The sequence below is a fragment of the Lontra canadensis genome, unplaced genomic scaffold (assembly GCF_010015895.1).
Source record: "Lontra canadensis isolate GAN:19392208 unplaced genomic scaffold, GSC_riverotter_1.0 scaffold71, whole genome shotgun sequence".
Lineage (NCBI taxonomy): Eukaryota > Metazoa > Chordata > Mammalia > Carnivora > Mustelidae > Lontra > Lontra canadensis.
In genome coordinates, this window is record NW_022631065.1 from 2,842,680 (window position 1) to 2,862,688 (window position 20,009).

General features: G+C 39.7%; 1 pseudogene; it reads right to left on the minus strand.

Moving 5' to 3' along the window:
• Nucleotides 1-642: 642 nt before the first annotated feature.
• LOC116881073 overlaps nt 643-20,009 on the minus strand; it is a 28,509-nt pseudogene continuing 9,142 nt past the window's right edge.

The window sequence follows — 20,009 nt, forward strand, 5'->3', positions numbered from 1 at the left end:
AAAGAATTTGAAAATGCAAAAATTTGTAATGGTTTTGGGATTTAAGAAGATTGAACATCAGAAAAAAGTCAATATTCCTTACAAAATACCTGGATATGGAGAGTTTATGCAACACACTCATGTCAAAGAGTATAAGAGGAAGGGGTGTTACAGAACTCTGGCTTCATTAGTTCTGTACCTATTGTTTTATTCTAAGTTTTACCTAAACTTGGATGGAAAGTCTATCAAATAATATGTTTTTTTTTTCCTACTTCTAATAACCAGCTTTAAGAAGAAATACAGTGCAAGGGTATAGATCTTTCTGTACTCATACTTCTATGGCCAATTTGATTTTTATTGTGATGTGATATTGTAATTAATATCATGCTAAAAATAAAATCGACTGTATTATGTTTTTGTCCACAACATTCAAGTATCTTATTGCTAAAATATTCCAAAATGAATCCAGTAAACATTTGCTATTTCCAATAGCCTGAGAGATGGATCCAACCTTTTTTTTTTTAACCAATTACAACTAAACTGGGCTGAGAACAGCTGTGTTGAAACCCCACAAACCAAAGCCAGTCATCCAAAAACTGAAAATACTAACATTTTCCATCCAAGACAGAAAAACAAGTATGCAAAGTAAAGAAAACCCCACAATTAATCAAGTAACCAATCAACATTCATTTCTCTGTTATTCAAGCTAATAGTTCTTTGAAGTTTGAAGTTTCTGCCATTGTTATTTATTGGTGGCTCCTAGAGTCATGATTTCCATGTCAGATGACAGTGTTCCATTGACCCCTTTGTCCAGAGGTAACTTTGCGCAGCTGATTATATTTTTCTGTTTAAAAAATGGCAACATTTGTATTAATGCACAATGCTTGATCCTTCTAAGAGCATTTCAATTATGAATGCTAATGTCTGCCCACAGAAATAAATTAGAGCACTGGAGCTGGATTCAGAATCATTCTGGTGTGTTCTATGCTCAGACAGTACCTCTCAAGGCCAGCTTTCCATTCATTAGGCACCAATGTGGAATGACATATTTGGAGGATGCTCCAAGCACTCCACTCCTATCAGCCATCTCCCTCACCAGAACTGACCCTCAACACTGGAGTCTATGTGCAATACTGTGAGTTCCATGTCAGGGTTACATGTATATCCTCAAAATGACTGGAAGTACATTTATGGAATTGGTGCCTGTAATCTTGGGCGTCAAAGTCACCACCTACCTTACACCACTGTACTGTGATGCCTCTGGGTTTTTTTTACTAGTTCTTGTATGGGTTCTGGTGTTTGAGATGACACTGTACCATGGTTAAAAATGTAGTCTTTCATTATGTCAAGAACAGAGTTATCTGACTGAGCAGATAAACAAGGCACATCAAACAATATGGTCATTTCTGGTAACCTGTCCAGCTGAATGTGTGAGGCTTTTTTGGTAAAGCATCCCAGTTTCTCATTCTGTTTTCACATACCACCAAGACTCGGCTTTTCTCCTTCTTGGACTAAATCCTCTGCAATGTTAGTCCCAGGTTCTCTGACTTCTGGAAGTCGTCTATTGGCTTAGTAGTCTCCTGTTCAGTGGTGTTCACCTTTTATAAAAGAGACAGCAGTCATTTATCCTGGAGTTTCCCTTTAAATCACTAAAATGCCATATCAGGACCTCCTTTGTGATGCTCTCTCTTGGATCTCTGGGACAGCAAGTTAATCCTTTCTAAGTCACGATCCTTTTCTGAGAATCTCATGAGAGATTTATAGTCTCTCTCTCTCTCTCTTTTTTTAAAAAGATTTTATTTATTCATTTGCAGAGAGAGAGCTAGAGAGGGAACACAAGCAGGGGGAGAGGGAGAGAGAGAAGCAGGCTTCTGGCTGAGCAGGGCACCTGATGCGGGGCTTGATCCTGGGACCTTGGGATCATGACCTGAGCCAAAGGCAGACACCTAATGACTGAGACACCCCAGCCCCGATTTATAGACTCTCTTCCCAGAAAAGTGATAATCCCTATCCTGCTTCTGTGCCTCCTGCAACAGCAGCTCAGGTGCAGCTCCCCTGTCCCCTTTACCCGGATGCACGGCTGTGAGCTGTGCTTGCAGCTTCCTCACTTCCCATCCATCACCTGAAGTAGCTCTTTGGAGGGAGAAACAGACTCTGAAGAAAACCAAAATTCTTGGTTTGATACGTTATGCTCGAGCTGTCTTCAGCATGACTTTTGCTCTTTCCAGATTGGTTGACCCGTGTTGGCAACGAGAAAGAGTAAAAGAGACCAATAGCCCCATCTGGCTGCATATGGTACATCTCAGCCTGTGGTTGATGGTGTAAATGCCTTGGGGGGGGGCGGGGGGCAAAAGGCCAGGTCAAATGGTCCTTTTATAACAAAGAAGTCAGGGAACCAGGCCAACCAGTTGATTGTCCTAACTTCTAACTCCCAAATCCAAACCTTGTATTCACCTAGCAGTTATTTCAGATGAAGAGGAAAAATCTCTTCATCTATTTTCTTATTATTCCAGTTGGTTTTGAGAAAGAAAAACTTTTTCTGGTTAAATTATATGCAACTTCTAAGGAAGAATTTAAGAGAGTTGAGCCAGGGGAATTAACACTGAAATGATTTTTATAAGCTTCAACAACATTATGACTCAGGAATAAAGTAATAATTTTAAATGCTTTGAATGTTTTATGAGAAGAAAATGAGTTAGGTACTGAGGAAGAGTCCAAGAGTTGTCATTTGGCATTGCATTCCTCCCAGCTCATACATTCCCTAGAGTGATGACCTCTAACTGAAGGTTACAAGAATAAAGCACGGCATGATGTAGAGGATGGAGATGTAGAGGGTATTAGCCCAGGGAATGTGTGGGCTGAATACGTTCCCATTATGTCAGCATGAGATTATTTGGATCCATGTTTTTTCCTCCATGGGCCTGGGACCAGGTGGTACCTTTGGTTTCCTCTGACTCTGTTACTGCTTGAGTTTCCAGGACTGCCTGTTGGAAGGGGAGGCGAACGTGGAACAGACAGCAAGCCCCATATGCCCTGGGACTAGGCATTTGGTATGCTGCTCATGGTGCTGCTGTCATAGACTCTGACCTTTCTGCCCATCTGGGACCCACCCGCCCCTTTCTGTCTCAGTGAACCCCTTCATCCTGGCCCACTGTCTTCCTGGACAGAGGAGTCTGCCCGGCTTTATCTTCTCCAGGCCCATTCTCTCTCTGGCTCATTTTGAACAAAACTCCAGAACTACTCACCACCCTGTTCTTTCTCTTCCAGGATCACACGCATGAGGGACAGTTTAGCTAAATGAACTTATTAACCTTTATTGAATGTTTATTGTGTACCAGGCACTGTTCTAAATGCTTTGCTCATATGAACTCATTTAATTCTCTTGTTGACTATGTGAGGTCCATATTATTATCCCCATGCAGTAATTTTCCCAAGTTAACACAGGTATTAGGGGACAGAGCCAAGATTTAAATCCAGATAGTTTGGTTCCCAAAGGCTGAACTCTTTACCATCACATTGTAAGGCCTCTGTAAATAAACACCCAGGTGGTAAAATGGGAAAGCCAGACCAGCACGTGGAATCATTCAATATTTCTTGTATTTGTATTCTGTACCAGGCTCTTATGCCTGCAATGACAGATCCTAAGTCATACTAGATAACAATTTTACATTCTCTGAGTTCCCAAACTAGTAAATAATAAAACAAAGGACACTGTGATCACGACTAGAAGAAAATGCAGTCTCATTTACTAAGAGAGCACAGAAGAGAGAGTGAGCAGTCCCTGGACAGAGGATCAGGGAACCCTTCATGGTTGAGCCAGAGTTTGATCTGGATCCAAGCATTGTATTTGGGCTTTAGAAGGGAGGAAAAAAGGCAGCAATTCCAGGAAAGGGACCAAGAGAGTCTCTGTGTACAGGGTCAGCATATAATTCTGGATAAGAACCAGAATAGGAGCAGAACATAGAGCTGAGAAGGCAAGGCTAGAATTTAGAAAACCTCATATGCCAGGTTAAAGAGTTTGTATAAAAACTGAAAGGCGACTACGTCAGAGGTCTTGAGCATGCTTCAGGAGAAATGACTGGGCAGTAGAGTAGGACATCAATCGGGACTAGGAGCAACAAGATAGGAGGTAAGGCAGTTTCTTAGAAGGGTCACTAAGTCGTGGGCATGCGGGGACGGGGGAGAAATGAACTTGAGAGCCATCTAAAAAGTTGGGACAAAAGTCTTACTGAGTTGGATATGAGAAGTGAGGAAGAGTGAACTGTTGGAGCTGGTGGGAGTCAGAGTGCCCAGGCCCTTGCCCATGGCTGAGTATCTTTTCCCTTCACCTGATTTCTTAGCACACCTTGCCCAACAAACATCAAGTGAAAGGCCTCCACTTTCACCACTCTGCCTTCTGCGACCCTCAGAAAGGCAGAATAAAGTGGGTCTTGGCTGAGATCAAACCCCTCTTGGTACCTAAGAAACTGATACTGACAAGTGCATAGAGCACTTCCTGAAATTTGTGAGGCTCCATTTAGAAACTGCTTTAATTCTTAGAGCCACAGTTCTTAAAAAGAGTCAGGGGAACTCCCAAAGTAGCCCAGAGAGCCACAGCTCAAACAATGATAAGTCGAGTTAATTGTTTACTTATACCTTTGTTTTATTCTGGGATCTCAGGGAGGGAAAAAGATGAAGTACTATTTTGAGAAGGGCTTTGAGAATAGGTGTGATCTCTTGAGCATCAGTGTTGGTTGTGGATACAGGAGGGGGAATAATGGAAATGGACCACATACAAGCTATCCCAACTCAGGCCCAGTTTTTGTGGGATCCTGGAGTTAAAATGGGGGACCATCTATAGGGACAAGATCCCTTGAGTTTCTCTAGGGGACTCTGGGAGTATGGCTTTTTTTCTGTGAGAACCTTTTAATGGAAATGTCAATAGCCTTAAAAAAGAAATGGAGATTACCTTGCTTCACTAGGAGCCTTAGGAGACTAGCAGATATGTTGGACCTAGTTTTGGCAAATGATTTCACTTCCTTCCTCCAAAAGGAAGAATAGGACCTAGAGTGATGGATACATGGGTATCTTCACCGACTGAGATTTATATGTTCTTATTAGTACTGGTCTGAAGGGACCAACTGCTCTTCTTCTTCTAGTGATTCCCTTCCCTTGGACCCAAAAGAGTGAGATAATGAGACGGAGCTGGATGGCTTAGACCTGTCTCTCCTTCCTTGACAATAATTTCAGGACATGTGCTCTTTTGGTACAGCCATGTGATAATGAAGGGCAATTCCAAAGTCACAGGGTTGTTTCCAAACCATGCCTGGACTCAGTCTGAGGTTGAATGACCTAGACATCAAATCCACTGCCCTTTTCATGACTGCAAACTGGAATACCAAATGTTGCTTTCTTCATGTGACTTTGTCACCTGTCAATCAATTTGCTCAGAGTCCGCTGCTTGCCCAACTATCACTTCTCTTATTCAGATGAAAGCCAAAGTGTTACATAACATACAATCTATATTCTCCATTGGTTCCTACCAATGACACTTCATAAAAGAGGCTGATGTGACTGCCTAAAACCCAAAGTGTTAATTTCACCAATCCTAAGAGATCCTCTTTTTCTTCTTAGGGGCTGTTGGAGTGTGGTTGTATTAAGCTGTTATCTCTAAATTTATCTAGTATGAGTTAGGTAATGGTCAGCATTGCATTTATCCTAATTTGAACTGATGCCTGATCTTATTAGCAGACATCAGTCATTTTAGAGGTAGGGGCATAAACAAAACTTGGCAGTGACTTGGAAGAATCTTTCACTCAAAGGCTGGAATCAAGATTCTCTGAGCTATGAATTCATTAGGAGGTGGCATTGGTAAGAGATGGCGGTAGAGGCCAATGAAGCAACGTTGCCGTATCTAGAGGCTGACCTGGTTAGAAGTGGGACACTCCTCAGTGAACCCAGAAATCCTTCCTCCTTGACTGATTATTAGAAAACACCTTGTTCCCTATATGTATGAGTTTTACCTTTTGCTCTTTGCATTACGTGAATATTCAACTCAGCCAATAAGGAATTTGGAAGAAACATTTTCACGTGTGATTGTTTGAAATATTTTCACATAGATCAATAAGATGGAAACATAACTCTTTAGAGGGTTTAAATCCACAGCAACTCAGAGAAGCCATTTTGCATGATTTATACTAGAATTTATCCAAGGCTGTGACAGGTCCCAAAGATAAGCATCCTGGGGTCTATGATGGTAGCATAATAAATCGAGCTGAGTATAACAAGAGAGGTCAAACATCCAAAAGCAAACCCCTTATCTACCACCAAATGTTTTTTAAAAAAATAATGAATCCCTAGAAAGAGGTCACACTGTTACTTTTGCTATGTTGGGATTCAAGCAAATTCACTAGTAATTGTACCCGGGAGAGATATCTTAGCCTCTACCTGAAAAGCAGCGACAGGAGGGGAAATAACTCCAGGTGGGAGGTTTTTTCATGGTCCATCAAATCTCATACATAGGTTTCTTATTTTAAAATAGAAAAAGCTGGTCAGGATGGTTTTGTTTTACTCTCTTGCCTCAACCTTTTTAATACCTACTTGGTTTCATATTTGACAAACGATCATGACACGGCTATTTGCCTGGCAGAGTGCTAAGCATATTTGCCCAGTTTTCACACTAAATCACTTAACACTAAGAAAAAGATACTCAGATCTTCATTTCAAAGATTACGAGACTGGATTTCGGAAATACGCGGTACATCACCCAAGGTCACACAGTGAGGAAATGGCATCTCAGGGATTTGAACAAGGTTTTCTCCAAGCCTCAGATTCTTCAGATGGCAAAATGCCATCTCTTTAATATTACATCTGCATTATGAACACATTTTTATATCTAAAGTATTGATGTGTTGATCTCTTTATGTATAAAACTGCACTTTTTATTTTCAATTTTTGGGAATGTAGAAACAAAATATGCTTCTTGTTTATTGAAACAATGTTAAGTGCATTTAAAGTATAGATCTTGATTTTATAAAATACTATCTGATAATCTCTTATTAGATCAATAAAATTATACAGTAAAGCCATTTTAAATGGAATTTAACAAGCACAGTTTATTCTAATACATTCTTTTTAATCCCTAAAATATCAACACAGGTGAAATCCCAGAGTAACTGTATAACACTTTCAGTTGCCTCATTTATAAATAAGAAGGTAGGTATTTTAATTTTTATTGTTTTACCCTTATAACCCATGTCTCTGCAGTTGGTTAGTTTAATTCAAGGCAAGTCTCAGACCCAAATTGAGGCAATTACTATCCCATTATGAGAGGTAATTAATACATCATTCATTCAAATTACTGAAGATTTTGATTTCTAGTATTTTCACCTGGTAGATCTTTAGAATGCCAGACCTCATACTCTGTAGGCAAGTAGCTTTACACACTGATTGTTCACTTTTCCTACAATTCCTAGTCTGGACATTCTGTGCTATGAGACTGTCAAGTTTCTATTTTGCATCCTTCTAGTCAAGAAATTCTCATCCTGTATTTCTAACTCTTTCCCCTCTGAGGGCTTCCTTCCCTGGCCTCACCGACCCTTTTGTCAGAGATGAAACAGTGGTGACATTCTCCCTTTTTAGTCAAGTACCTAATGGATGTCAATTCCTAGAGTCTCTTCACTCACGCAAAGTAGAAAATCAGAGACAATATTCCCTTCCTGTGAAAGTAATCACTTGGGATAGCAGAAAACCCCAGAAATCTCCAAATTAAGATGACTTCTGGGCTGGAGGACATCTGCTCTTCATAATGGCATCTTTGGAAAAGAAGGATCTCTCAGCTGCTCCTCCTCGTGGCAATTTCTAGCCCTGTATTTTCTACTGGAGCCCTTCTGCCTTTAGGAATTGCTCCAAGCTACATGGGTTTTGAGAAAAGTTATATTATTTTTAAATCTACTGTCTGATTTTTTTCTTACTACAGAGCCTGTTAGTGGTAGCTGTGAGACCATGGAACTAATCTGTGGATCAGTTTTTTGAAAGTTTCTTTTTAAAGTTCCAAAGAATTCCACCAGAAAGTAAACAAAGACATCTCAGTGGCACATGGGTAGTTCCTCCCTTATGCCCTTTGCACCATGTTGCAAGGGAGAGCTGAGATCCACTGATTCCCTGACTGGGTTGAATATTCATATACTAATGTAACAAACACTAAGTATTTACTTTTTACCAGTCACAGTTCCAAGCACTGGGGAATACAGGATATAACCAAAGAGAAAAATTCCTCCCTACATCAAACTTATTTTCAAGTAGGAAAGAGAGACAATAAAACACATATATAAAATATGTAAGATAATATATGATAAATCAGGGAGAACATTCTGAATTGTGTGCAGGCTGCCATGTTCTTCAGCCCCTCTTCACCCTTATTCTCTTCAGACCATGTCTGAATTCACATTACTGGGCATAATGGACATTTACTTTGCTGCCTATATAATATCCTTACTCCCTTGTTCTTTACTAACAGAATTCTGATTTTCTCTGGGCAACATCGTAGTAATTTTCCCAGACTCATTTGCAGCTGTAGAAGGCAATGCAACTCAGTTCTAGTCATGAGATCAAGCAAATAAATGTTCCTGAGCTGGTTGTCCCTGAGTCTTTAGAGAAGACTATATTTTCCTTCAGCTTTATTCCTGCCAAGGATATGGACACGATTTCTGGAGTTGCAGCAGCCACCTTGCAATCAGGAGGCAAGGTCATACCAGAGATCACATACTGGGAAAATGGAACTTAAGCAGCTGTATCAACCTGGACTACCTGCTTCACTCAGCACCAACCATCATATGACCTCTGGGGGGCTCCATCCACATTGCAGCCTCTGCAAGTGGGGCACATTGAGCCCCAGTTCTAAAGTCAGCACCTGGGTGGCTCAATGGGTTGAGCCTCTGCCTTCGGCTCAGGTCATGATCTCAGTGTCCTGGGATCGAGCCCCACATTGGGCTCTCTGCTCAATGGGGAGCCTGCTTCCCACCTCTCTCTGCTTGCCTCTCTGCCTACTTGTGATCTATGTCTGTCAAATAAATAAATAAAATTAAAAAAAAAGTCTGCAATATGTAAGAGATTCTTGGGAATTGTGTAATATCGCAGCACTGTGTGTGTGTGTGTGTGTGTGTGTATGTGCGTGCATGTGTGTGTTAGAGATAATCTTGTGGTTTATTCATGGTAGTATTACATGCAGCCAAACACAACCTTATACACTGATTTACTAGAGGATTAACAGTAGCTGCATTTCCTCTTCTAACCTTTTCTCTCAGGAAACACACAGGCACATACTCAAGTAAGTCCTAAGACAATTCAAGTATCTTACATGGCAGTAATGCAGAGTGGGCTGCAACAGGTCACTGTCAGGATGATTCATCTGGCAAGTTCATTTTCTTGCCCACCCAACAACTTTTAGGAGACCAACTTGTTCAGGAAGGAGAATTCAAGAAAAGAGGAGGTTGAAAGCATTAGGCTTTAAGTCAAACAATCAGAACTCTATCTCACATGACACAGATTCAAGGGGTGGCTGTTCCTCAACCCCAATATCCAGGTGCTCACCTGACAAGACATCTTTCAAGCCAATCCTCCGGAATCTAGAATCTGTGTCCATTGTCATTCAACAGATTCAGCCTCATATGTCTTGCTCAAGCCATTGCATTTGCTTTAACCTTCATCTTCTTGTCTTCATTTATGTTCCTTCTAAATAAGTCTCCATATTACCACAGACTTGCCTTCCTCAAAACTGCATTTCCTACCACTTTCTTTCTTTAGAACTTTCTTCAGCTAAATACTGCCTTCTGAATAAAGTCCAGACGCCTTAACTTGGCACACTAAGTTCCTTATTTTATGGCAGCATTTCACTTTCCAGCTTCAATTCCTGCCACTCACTACTTCTTGACAATATCTCAGTACATGGTGCCATTTATAATTTTGTGCCTTTCTTTTTCATGGGTTTTCTTTCTGTAAGAATGTTCCTCTTCTTCTCAACTTTCTGTGTTCCCCTCACTCTTCTTTAAGGCTTAGCAAATAGAACTGCCTCTGAAGTTTTTCCTGATTGATGCAGACACTTGGTTATTCCTTCCCCTGAACTTTTCTTCTTTTTAAAAAAGATTTATTTTATTTATTTATTTTAGAGAGAGAGAGAATGTGGTGGGGAGGGGCAGAGGGAGAGGGAGAGAGAGTTTGAAGCAGGCTCTATTCTGAGTGTGGAGATCCACTCAGAGCTTGATCTCATGACCCTGAGATCACAATCTGAGCCACAACCAAGAGTCAGATGCTCAACCAACTGTGCCACCCAAGCACCCCTACCCTGGATTATTCTTTACATATCACTTGGTAGTACCTCATAATAACACTTACTTTACCCCATTACAATGATCAGCTTTCATTTGTTTCTGTCTCCCTTTCCATATAATGGAATCCTCAAGGGTTTATTTCCTCATCTTATTAATCTTTATATTAATTTTTAGTATAAGTGCTTGGCATAGGATGAGTTTTCTAAACATGAGTTTAAAATTTTTTTAAATTCTGGGGCTCCTGGGTGGCTCAGTCGTTAAGCGTCTGCCTTCTGCTCATGTCATGATCCCAGGGTCCTGGGATCGAGCTCTGCAGGAAGCCTGCTTCTCCCCCTCTCCCACTCCCCGTGCTTGTGTTCCCTCTCTTGTGGTCTCTCTCTCTCTTTGTGTGTCAAATAAATAAATAAATAAAATCTTAAAAAAAATTTTTTTTAAATACAGAATTTAATCTGGTAATTGTCTCCATCATAGGTGACGTGGTTAAGTCAAAGATGAGAATGAAGTAACCAAAAATTCCAAGTGCAAAGCTTCTGAATTATTTGGAATCAGAGTCAAAGCCTTGAATTATGTTGAAAATTACTAATCTGAGACCATTCCTAAAATAGAGACTTTGAACTGCATTCAGGATAATATCAGTGCACAACATAATTATCAATAGATATGTGTGGATACATCTTCATACACTTAATGGCAGAAAATATATCTTAATATATTTTGCTACTAACCAGAGCAATAATAGTTTATGAGATTATATTATATAAGTATACATATTAATTTTCAGTTGGCTGGTATAAGAACTCATCTAATTTGATTAGATTGCAGTGGTATAAACAATACATATTGATACCAAGGGAGCCTATTGTATTTAATGTTGATGGATGCTAACACGGCATTCATATATGGTTCCAATAGCAGTGACTAGAAACATTGCTTTTAGGTGCAAACCTATTAATAAATAAAGCTCATTATAAAATGTCATCCAGTGAGCCTATCTTTCCCCACTAGAGAAAAAAAAAATACAGCTTAATGCTTATATGTGACATGTCTAAGGGAATTGAGCTAGAAGACAGATGCATAATTACTGTGCTCTGTATTGGAAATTCTCAGGTTGTTATGAGAAAGTGGAGCCAGGAGGGCACGGTTTGCACAAAATTATACACTGAGCAGTGGCATTCCTCTATCCTCTCCCTCTCTGTCTCTGTCTCGGCCCCTCTTCCTTTTCTCTCCCAAATGGACACTTCGTTGGTGCCCATTGTATTTGAATAGGCCACTATTTCGTCTGTACTTTAGAACACATCAGTATACACTGCGCGTACGTGTGTGAGAGAATTAACTTTGCGCCGAAGTAATTGTTTAACACTCGATACATCTCATTCAAGTTCACATTTCAAAGGTAGTTCCTGAGCATTTTAAAAGTCCTGATCATGAGTCTGCATGTCAAAGGACGCTCACACTGGCACTTCAATAGAGCTACCTGAATCTCTACTAGCCTCTTGCTCTTTAATGTAGTTCAGAGACCAGTAACAGGCCTTTCCCCACGAGCTTGTCAGGATGTAGAATCTCAGGCCCTCAGCCCAGACTTAATGAATCAGAGTCTGCATTTTCACATGACTCCCAGTAGATTCTGTGAGCATTTAATTTGAGAATCACTGCACAAGGCAATTTGTTAATGAGCATATGAGAGGTTAGAAATAATTTTTGCATGGGTGAAGTAAGTAATGACCAACCATGTAGGTTGTTAGAAATATCGTACAGGTACCTTTGCTCTTGCCGGAATCTGGGGAGTTCAGTACCTTTTTGGGTGACACTCCAAAATGAATCTAGGACTCTTTGGGTTTGGTTTCCCACTTAACAGAAGATTCTGGTATCTGCTCTGACTGCGAGATCAGCTGGCCCAGCTGTCAAAACATTGTCACATTTACTTTGGAATAAAACTTTCACAAAAGGTGCTTGTCATTGTCCACAGGATAGTGAATGAGGATGTCATGTAATTGCTTTTGTACTTGCTTGTTTTCCTGTACTTTTTGGTTTGGACCCCACCCTGGGAGTCCGCTGGATATAATCTGAAACCGGGCCTTGTAGCCACAGGGTGGGGAGGGACAAAGAGAGGCAGGCCACTCCAGATGAGGTAGGTGGCAGGTTTAAAAATCAGGGGAACTATGAAGCTTGTTTTAGGCAGCCCCAAGACAAGTAGATCTCTGCATTCCCTGGCCAAATCTTAAAGCTTTATATAGAGGCCTTAATTGGGTTTAATTACACCTAGATAGTCTGAACACCAACTCCCTGTCTCAATGCTGTCCTTGGAGCAGCTTCTAGCGGTGAGAAATGAAAACAGAATTTAAAAAAGAAAAAAGCAAAAAAAAAAAAAAAAAAAGCACAAAATGCACATTCCAAGGACGGGGAGGTGGAGCCTCTGATTGCCAGGGCCAGTTCAAAGGTCAACTGGTGGTCCCTTGTTCTCAATGAGCTATCACAACAGAGTTTCTAAGTTTGTATGTTCGGGACTTCTCACATGATAACATTATAACATGCCACCCGGTAGGAAGCACATTATACTCCTAACAACCCTACCATCTTGATATTGGCACCTCCTATCTCTTCCTTTTGTTTGAGATCTTCCTGATTCTCAGTATGATTAATCTTAATTTTTTTTTTAACTGTAGCTTTTTGTGTTATGTTATAACTCTAGATTCTATTTAAACCTTTCCTTTTAGCTGAAGATCTCTGACATCATTTCAGCAGAAGGGAGTGTGATGCCTCATTATTGTCAGTTGGCTGTAGAAACCCAGGTTCCTTAGTCTTTGTTGACGTCTGGATAGGAGTCACTACTGTTTGGCAGGATGGGAGTTCCAATACTCTGTATGGTTTCTACTGGCAGTGCACTGGTGTAGTCTCATTACTACTGCGTGATTATGAAAGTCTGTCTCTCCGCAGGCCTCTTCTGATTCCACCTGAGCAGGGAGGGGTAGGGGCACCTCATTACTGTGTGTGTGGGTGGAGGTGGGAGGGTGGAAATGTAGGTTTCCCACTTGGTCTCCACTGTGGATAAACACTGCCGATTGTTGACTCCAGACTCCTAAGAAGTTCACTACAATAAAACTGATTCTAAATAAGAAAGTTGAATTCTCCAAATGAGAGGAGACATCTGAAATCTTTGAGAAATCAATTCTTGTGAAAAAATGGAAGGGGAAATATTCCTTATGATTTTGTTCTGGAAACTTTGCCTTTTCTGCCAATCCTTCCTTTATGTTTGTTTATTTTGCATTCCCCCATCTCCTCTATTACATGCTTTGTTTATGTGAGTGCTTCTGCATTGAAGACTATGCAATTGTATCCTTAGAGGGGAAGCTGTAGCAGCTTTACAGAAACATTTTGATCTCTCTGAAAGAAATTGCCTTTGCAATGCTGTATCTGCTCGCTGTTTTCTCCCTGCATCTCGGTTAAGATACAACTTTATATGGGTGAGTACATCTCTGGAAAAATTCTCTTGTGTCAATTTCCCCAGGCCAGAAATCTCAATTGCAGAAAGCTCATGGCACATTATTCTTAAAGAAAATAATAATTTTATAAGAAAGTTCAGGTCTTGACCACATATTGTCAATGTGTCAAAATTTTTTAAAAATTAACAACTTACTTTATTTTCTTTCTGCTTAATGTTAATTAAGTGCATTGATTGATACTGTTTACGGAAATTACACATCCAGGCTCTGGATGGAGAGAATTTCTGACCAAAGCTTCCTCTTATCTCATGTGCAGTTCTCACTGCAGAATCACATTCAAGAGGCAGCAAAGGAGCTTAGACTCTAAGATGTATCAGTGTTTTAAGGGAAATGTCAGAAACTATTGATGTTCAGATTCTAGGGGAAAAAAAAATTCAATCCAGAAAATAGATTCAAGCATGAAGGATTTGAAAAGGGTTACAAATGCAAGTATATTAAAAAAAAAAAAAAAGGTTATTTTTATTGAGGAGATATGACAAAGCGTGAGACTGTTGTCCACTTGAGGCACTAGTTTTCTTTCCAAACCCTGCTAAAACTTAATTGTCATCAGTATTGCATCTCCCTATTCTAGAAGCAGTATTTATCAGAATATTACAGATAATATCCATTTCCACCATGTCATCCGGAGGGATGCGTGTAGAATTTAGCTTGTGAAAAGCAACGGGAGAGAAATGGAAAACAGTAGCTTCTGAAGACCTGTCACCAAGAAGTAAAGAGAAATTTAGAAAAAAGCTCCACATTCTCCTATTAAAATTCAGCTTTGTCTTTTTACAAGTATTTTCTTATTATTCTCCTTTATTTCTCTAGCCATCTTCCCCACCCCACTCCCCTGCCTTTTTGTTCTATTTTGGAGAGGTTGTTAGTTGTGTGGAAAAGGGGCAGGGGAGACCCATTACTGAGGATTCTCAGCCTTCCCAACTTTGGTTGATGCCATGTTCCCCTGGAAGCAATTTCCCTCCTAAATATAACACTTCTCCTGTATTAATACATTGCATTAACTGTCCCCCTGATCTTCCCTGCAATTTTACTCCCAAATATCCTGCATATACACCTCTGCCTGGATCACTTCAAAATCAAGTGGTTCTTCCCAGGGTTGTACATGAATAGCACATACTTAGGATCAGAATGCTAATGAAGAATTTTAATTGCAGTATTCACGGTCTATGATCATAAGGAGTTAAAAATGTTCACTTTTTGGGGCGCCTGGATGGCTCAGTGGGTTAAAGCCTCTGCCTTCGGCTCAGGTCATGATTTCAGGGTCTTGGGATCGAGCCCTGCATCGGGCTCTCTGCTCAGTGGGGAGCCTGCTTTCTCCTCTCTGTCTCTCTGCCTGCCTCTCTGCCTACTTGTGATCTCTGTCAAATAAAGAGATAAAATTTTCAAAAAAAAAAAAGTTCACTTTTCTGTCTTTATGCTTGAAACCTAACTATTTGAAGAGTAGCTTTAGACATTGGTCTCTCTTTGTGAATTTTACCTGATACTGAATAAACCTTCAGTTGTGGTTTTAACAGTCATTCTTTGCTTCTAGAATTTCTGTTTCCATTTTACTGTGGATTATTGCTTCTGTCCCATTTCCCATTTCTATAGATTTCCCTATAGGACTGTCAGTTATCCATATGCTTAATCTCCATTGTCTGTCTATCAAGTTTATTATTTATCTCACTGTTTGCATGGTTTTTACATGATTCTTGGAGATTTCCATAAGTTCTTCATTTACATATTAAGATGAGTGAGCACAGGATGGAGACAAACTATTATGAATGGCCCCGGTCAAATTCGTTGTGTAGTGAACACTTGTGGTCAAACCTCACTTAAGCAAGGTGAGAGCTTTTCTGACTTGAATATGAATTTCTGCCTGTGCATTATGAAGCAGGTGGTAATTCTTATTTCTCTAAAGGATGTATGAAAAACTCTAAGCCCCAAACTACTCTGTTCTCACTGCCTTTCCCTGTCTCTTTAGCTCCCTTTGTCACCTTGACACTCAAGCATGAAGGGGGCCACCCTCCTCTTGAGACATGCAGTGAAGAGGATAGAAGAGGGCAGTATCTGTCTCTGGCTTTCTCAAAACATACACATTTGGGTCTTGTTTATATTTGGGACAAAAAAATGTATTTTTAAGGAATGCTGTTAGGTTGAAATGGTCTATCATCTTCCTGTAGGACACAGCTGCTCAGTTTCAGGCATAGAAGCCTGTGTCAGAAGTCAAAGTTGATGTTTCCCAATACAACCCTGTCTGGTGATCTAGTTAATAGAAATACCTCTTGTTCTTCAAAACATTTATTTCCATCTGTAATGCTAGGTTATCATTGTTTCTCTGCCTATTTATTATCTCTTTCTATTTTAATATAAACTCCCTATGAGCAGGGAATTTGAGAGCTTTGGCCACTGCTGGATTCTTAGTGTCCGGCACACAGAAGGTACTCGGTAGATGTTTGTTAAAAGGAAGTAAGGACATAACCATAAACTGGAGAAGACAAAGATGAGTGAGCACAGAATGGAGACTATCTTTCAGTCTCTTTACTTCCTTAACTGTCTGTTTCCAATATATAAGTGTCTAAAGTGGAGGATGAATGAATGGTTTAGGAAGGGAAGGTAAATGGTGTATTTTAGAACGTATTGGGTTTCAGGTGCCCAAAAGACATTTTCATGGAACTGTCAATTGCAAATGTAGACTGAAAAGCTGAAGCTAAAGGGACACTTCTGTGCTGAAGGAGAGACTGAAGAGTCAACAGCCTCTACGTAGTATCTGGTGCAGGAAAAACACTAGGCAGATTTTATAGCACGAAATAATCAGTGTACTGAAGACTGGACCCTTGGCACACTAATGTGGAACTTAAAAGTATTTTTTATGGGGCGCCTGGGTGGCTCAGTGGGTTAAAGCCCCTGCCTTTAGCTCAGGTCATAATCCCAGGGTCCTGGGATCAAGCCTCACATCAGGCTCTCTGCTCAGCATAGAGCCTGCTTCCTCCTCTCTCTGCCTGCCTCTCTGCCTACTTCTGATCTGTCTGTCAAATAAATAAATAAAATCTTTTAAAAAAGTATTTTTTACATAATTATGGCCTTCTAAGCAAAGAACATTAAGTAAAAAGGACAAACATGGATATGACACAGTGACTGAATAGAGATCTCTATAGATAGAGATTTATCTTCAGGAGGATAGTTTTTATATTTCCAAAGGGGATAAAATCCCTGGGGCCATCTGCTTATAATTAAAAGGATTATAAAACAGCAGGGAGCAAAGACTTATCTCAGTCTTTCTGGAAGGAGAGTGGTAGCTTAGTGGTAGTTCTTATATGAGCTCCCAGATTCACAATTTTGGGATTCTTCTCTGTAGTGCCAAAGGGAAAAATTACTTGTGCATGCAGGGTTTCATCTGGCTCCCACTATATCACCTTGAAGAGAGATAGTGGGGTATGGGGAACCAACACATTTCTTGCTGTAACATAATAATACTATGACTTTGATCCAAAAACCCAATGTTTGATTTTAGGACAAAATAACTCTATCTCTTAAAAACACTGACTAATAGTTACAGGCCATTGAGAGAAACAGTTATAGGCCATTCAGAGAAAAGAAAAAAACCATGCATGTGACTGAGAACTGGGAGAAGATGGCATCTTAGAAGGTAACTGAGTTTTCAAGTATTTGAACTCTGAGGTAGAGAATAGACTTAATCTAATCTTAATCTAGATCATAGAGGGTTCTATAAAGGTCAGTTGTTGCATATTACTGGGAAGCCAGTTCTGGTACAAAAAGGGAAAGCATTTTTATCAAAGCTTCCAGTAATGGACCATGATCCCTTAGAATTTGAGAAGTAATATGTTGTAATGAAAAGAATACTGGATCAAGATTAGGACAATTCCTGGGATTTTTAAAATTCTCATAGTCATGTTTTTTTCAGGCCCATTATAATATTTGAATCTTTGTTTTCTCATCCATTATCTATTTAACAGTCCTGTCCTAAAGATGAATCATGTGAAAATACTGATGTATAAAAAATTATAAATTTTTAAATGCCAAATGAATCTGAAATAAATTATCCTGAATTAAAGTATAAAAACAAAGACTGTGTGGCCACTTCTCAAACCATCTTGGATGTCTGATATTCTGATGACTCCAACCCCAACTGTCTAAGTGCAACTTCATGGGGGACACCAGTTGGGACCACCCAATGGAGTCCAGTCAACCCACAGAACCATGAGAGACAATAATACACTGTTGTTTCAAATTGAGGGGTAGTGCTGTATATATATACACATAGGTAGATAGATAGATGATAGATAGATAGATAGATAGATAGATAGATAGATAGATATCTCTGTGTATTTCCTGTGTGAATGGGCAATATATAAAAAGTAAACTACCTGAAGGTTCCCAAACCCAATCAACCTGATATGTTTTGCTAGAAGTCTATCCTTTGTTCTTATCACAGAGTTAACTGGAACTTTTAAAATCCTATGTGCTCATTTTTTTCCCAAGCCTCCAGCTCAGTTCTCTGTAGAATAACTTCACTGTGACTCCACCTACCTGAGAGGACATAACTCAATGTTCCTTTCCAAAGCAATTTATGGTTACCAGGGATGTGCTGCAAATATACTGCAGAGGGAGAACACCTGGGTTCCCATTATAATATTTTCTTTGCTTAAGAAAATAGAATTATGTAAAGAAAAATAAATACATCCTTTGAGAGGTACCATAAGCACCTGAGAATTGCATGAGAATATGTCTTATTTTTTTGAAGAAATGGACTATTTTGGGCATACTTTTCCTAAAGATCAAATGTTTGATGTTGTTTCACCATAGGACATGGCCATTCCTCAGAAAGGAGGAATGCGATATATGTAAACTGCCTTTAACTTATCCAAATGTTTTTGCATATGTTAATAAAATTAGAGTGAATGAGAATGTTAGACAAAAACAAGTCTAATTCCTTCATTTTCCAAATAAGGACAATGGAGGCTAGTAGGTAAAGTGTTTTGTTCATGGACATTCAGCTAGTTGGTGGCAGAATCTAGATTCTTCAGTCCCTGTCCACTCACCATTAGATCATTTCTGTCTTGGGAGACCCCTCTGTGATAAATACAGCGGATTTGTTTGTCTAATTTTACCATGAGTGAATTAAGGCAGAATATAATTATGTTTGAGTGATTTAATTGAGGTAAAAAAGGTAATTTAAAATATAACCCCAAGCACTGCTAAGACACTTTATCATCTCAGCAATTCCACTCCTGGACATATAATGCAAAAAAAAAAAAAAAAAAAAAAAAAAAAGGAACGTACATCCACATAAAATTTGTACATAAAAATCGATGGCACCATTCATGATAGCCAAAAAGTGAAAACAACCCCCAACTGATGAATGGATAAACAAACAGTGGTATTTCCATGCAATGATATATTATTCAGCAATAAGAAGTTGTTAAAATAGTGATATAGTCTATATCATGGGCTAGTTTTGAAACATTACACTAGACGTAAGAGGTCAGACACAAAAGGTCACATGTTGCATGACTCCACTTATATGGAATACCTAAAATAGGCAGATACATACAGCCAGAAAGTAGATTAGTGTTTGCTTAGGGCTGGGGTGTAGTGGGAGACTAGGAATGACTAGTAAAGGATATGAGGTTTCCTTTTGCAGTGATAAAGATGTTATAAAATGGATTCTGGTGATGACTGCACAACAGTGTGAGTTTGCTGTTGGGAAATGTCATCAAAAAGATATGACTGCTGACTGACCCTTGAGCTGGATCTGTGCACTCAGAGGCTCTCACCCTCTCCTCTGTCCTTGGAATGTGGGCTCTGCTTGCCTTTCCTGCTCCCAGAGGCTGCTCTAAAGACACTGCCTTGAGATGATGATGTCGTGTTGAAAACACCTACATGGTATATGTAATTGAGCCCAGTTAGGGCTTCTTCATAAATTTTTATGATTTGGAGGGGGTGCTGGAATCCACTCCTCTTGCTATAGCCCAAGATAATTCTTGTATGTCAGTCCCCTTTGCTTATCAAAACTGCTACCTACCAATCTGGAGGGGGTCTGCCTCTTTCTTTAATTTCTTCTTGCCTTCCATTTTTTTTTTTTTTTTTTGGTGGGCCAGTTTCAGATTACACCTTGGAAGCTCCAGAGAGAATTGCAAACCAACATATACCATTGAATTATTCTCTTGAAATAGGTCAATTTTATGGTATGTGAACTATACCTCAATAAAGCCATTATGAGAGA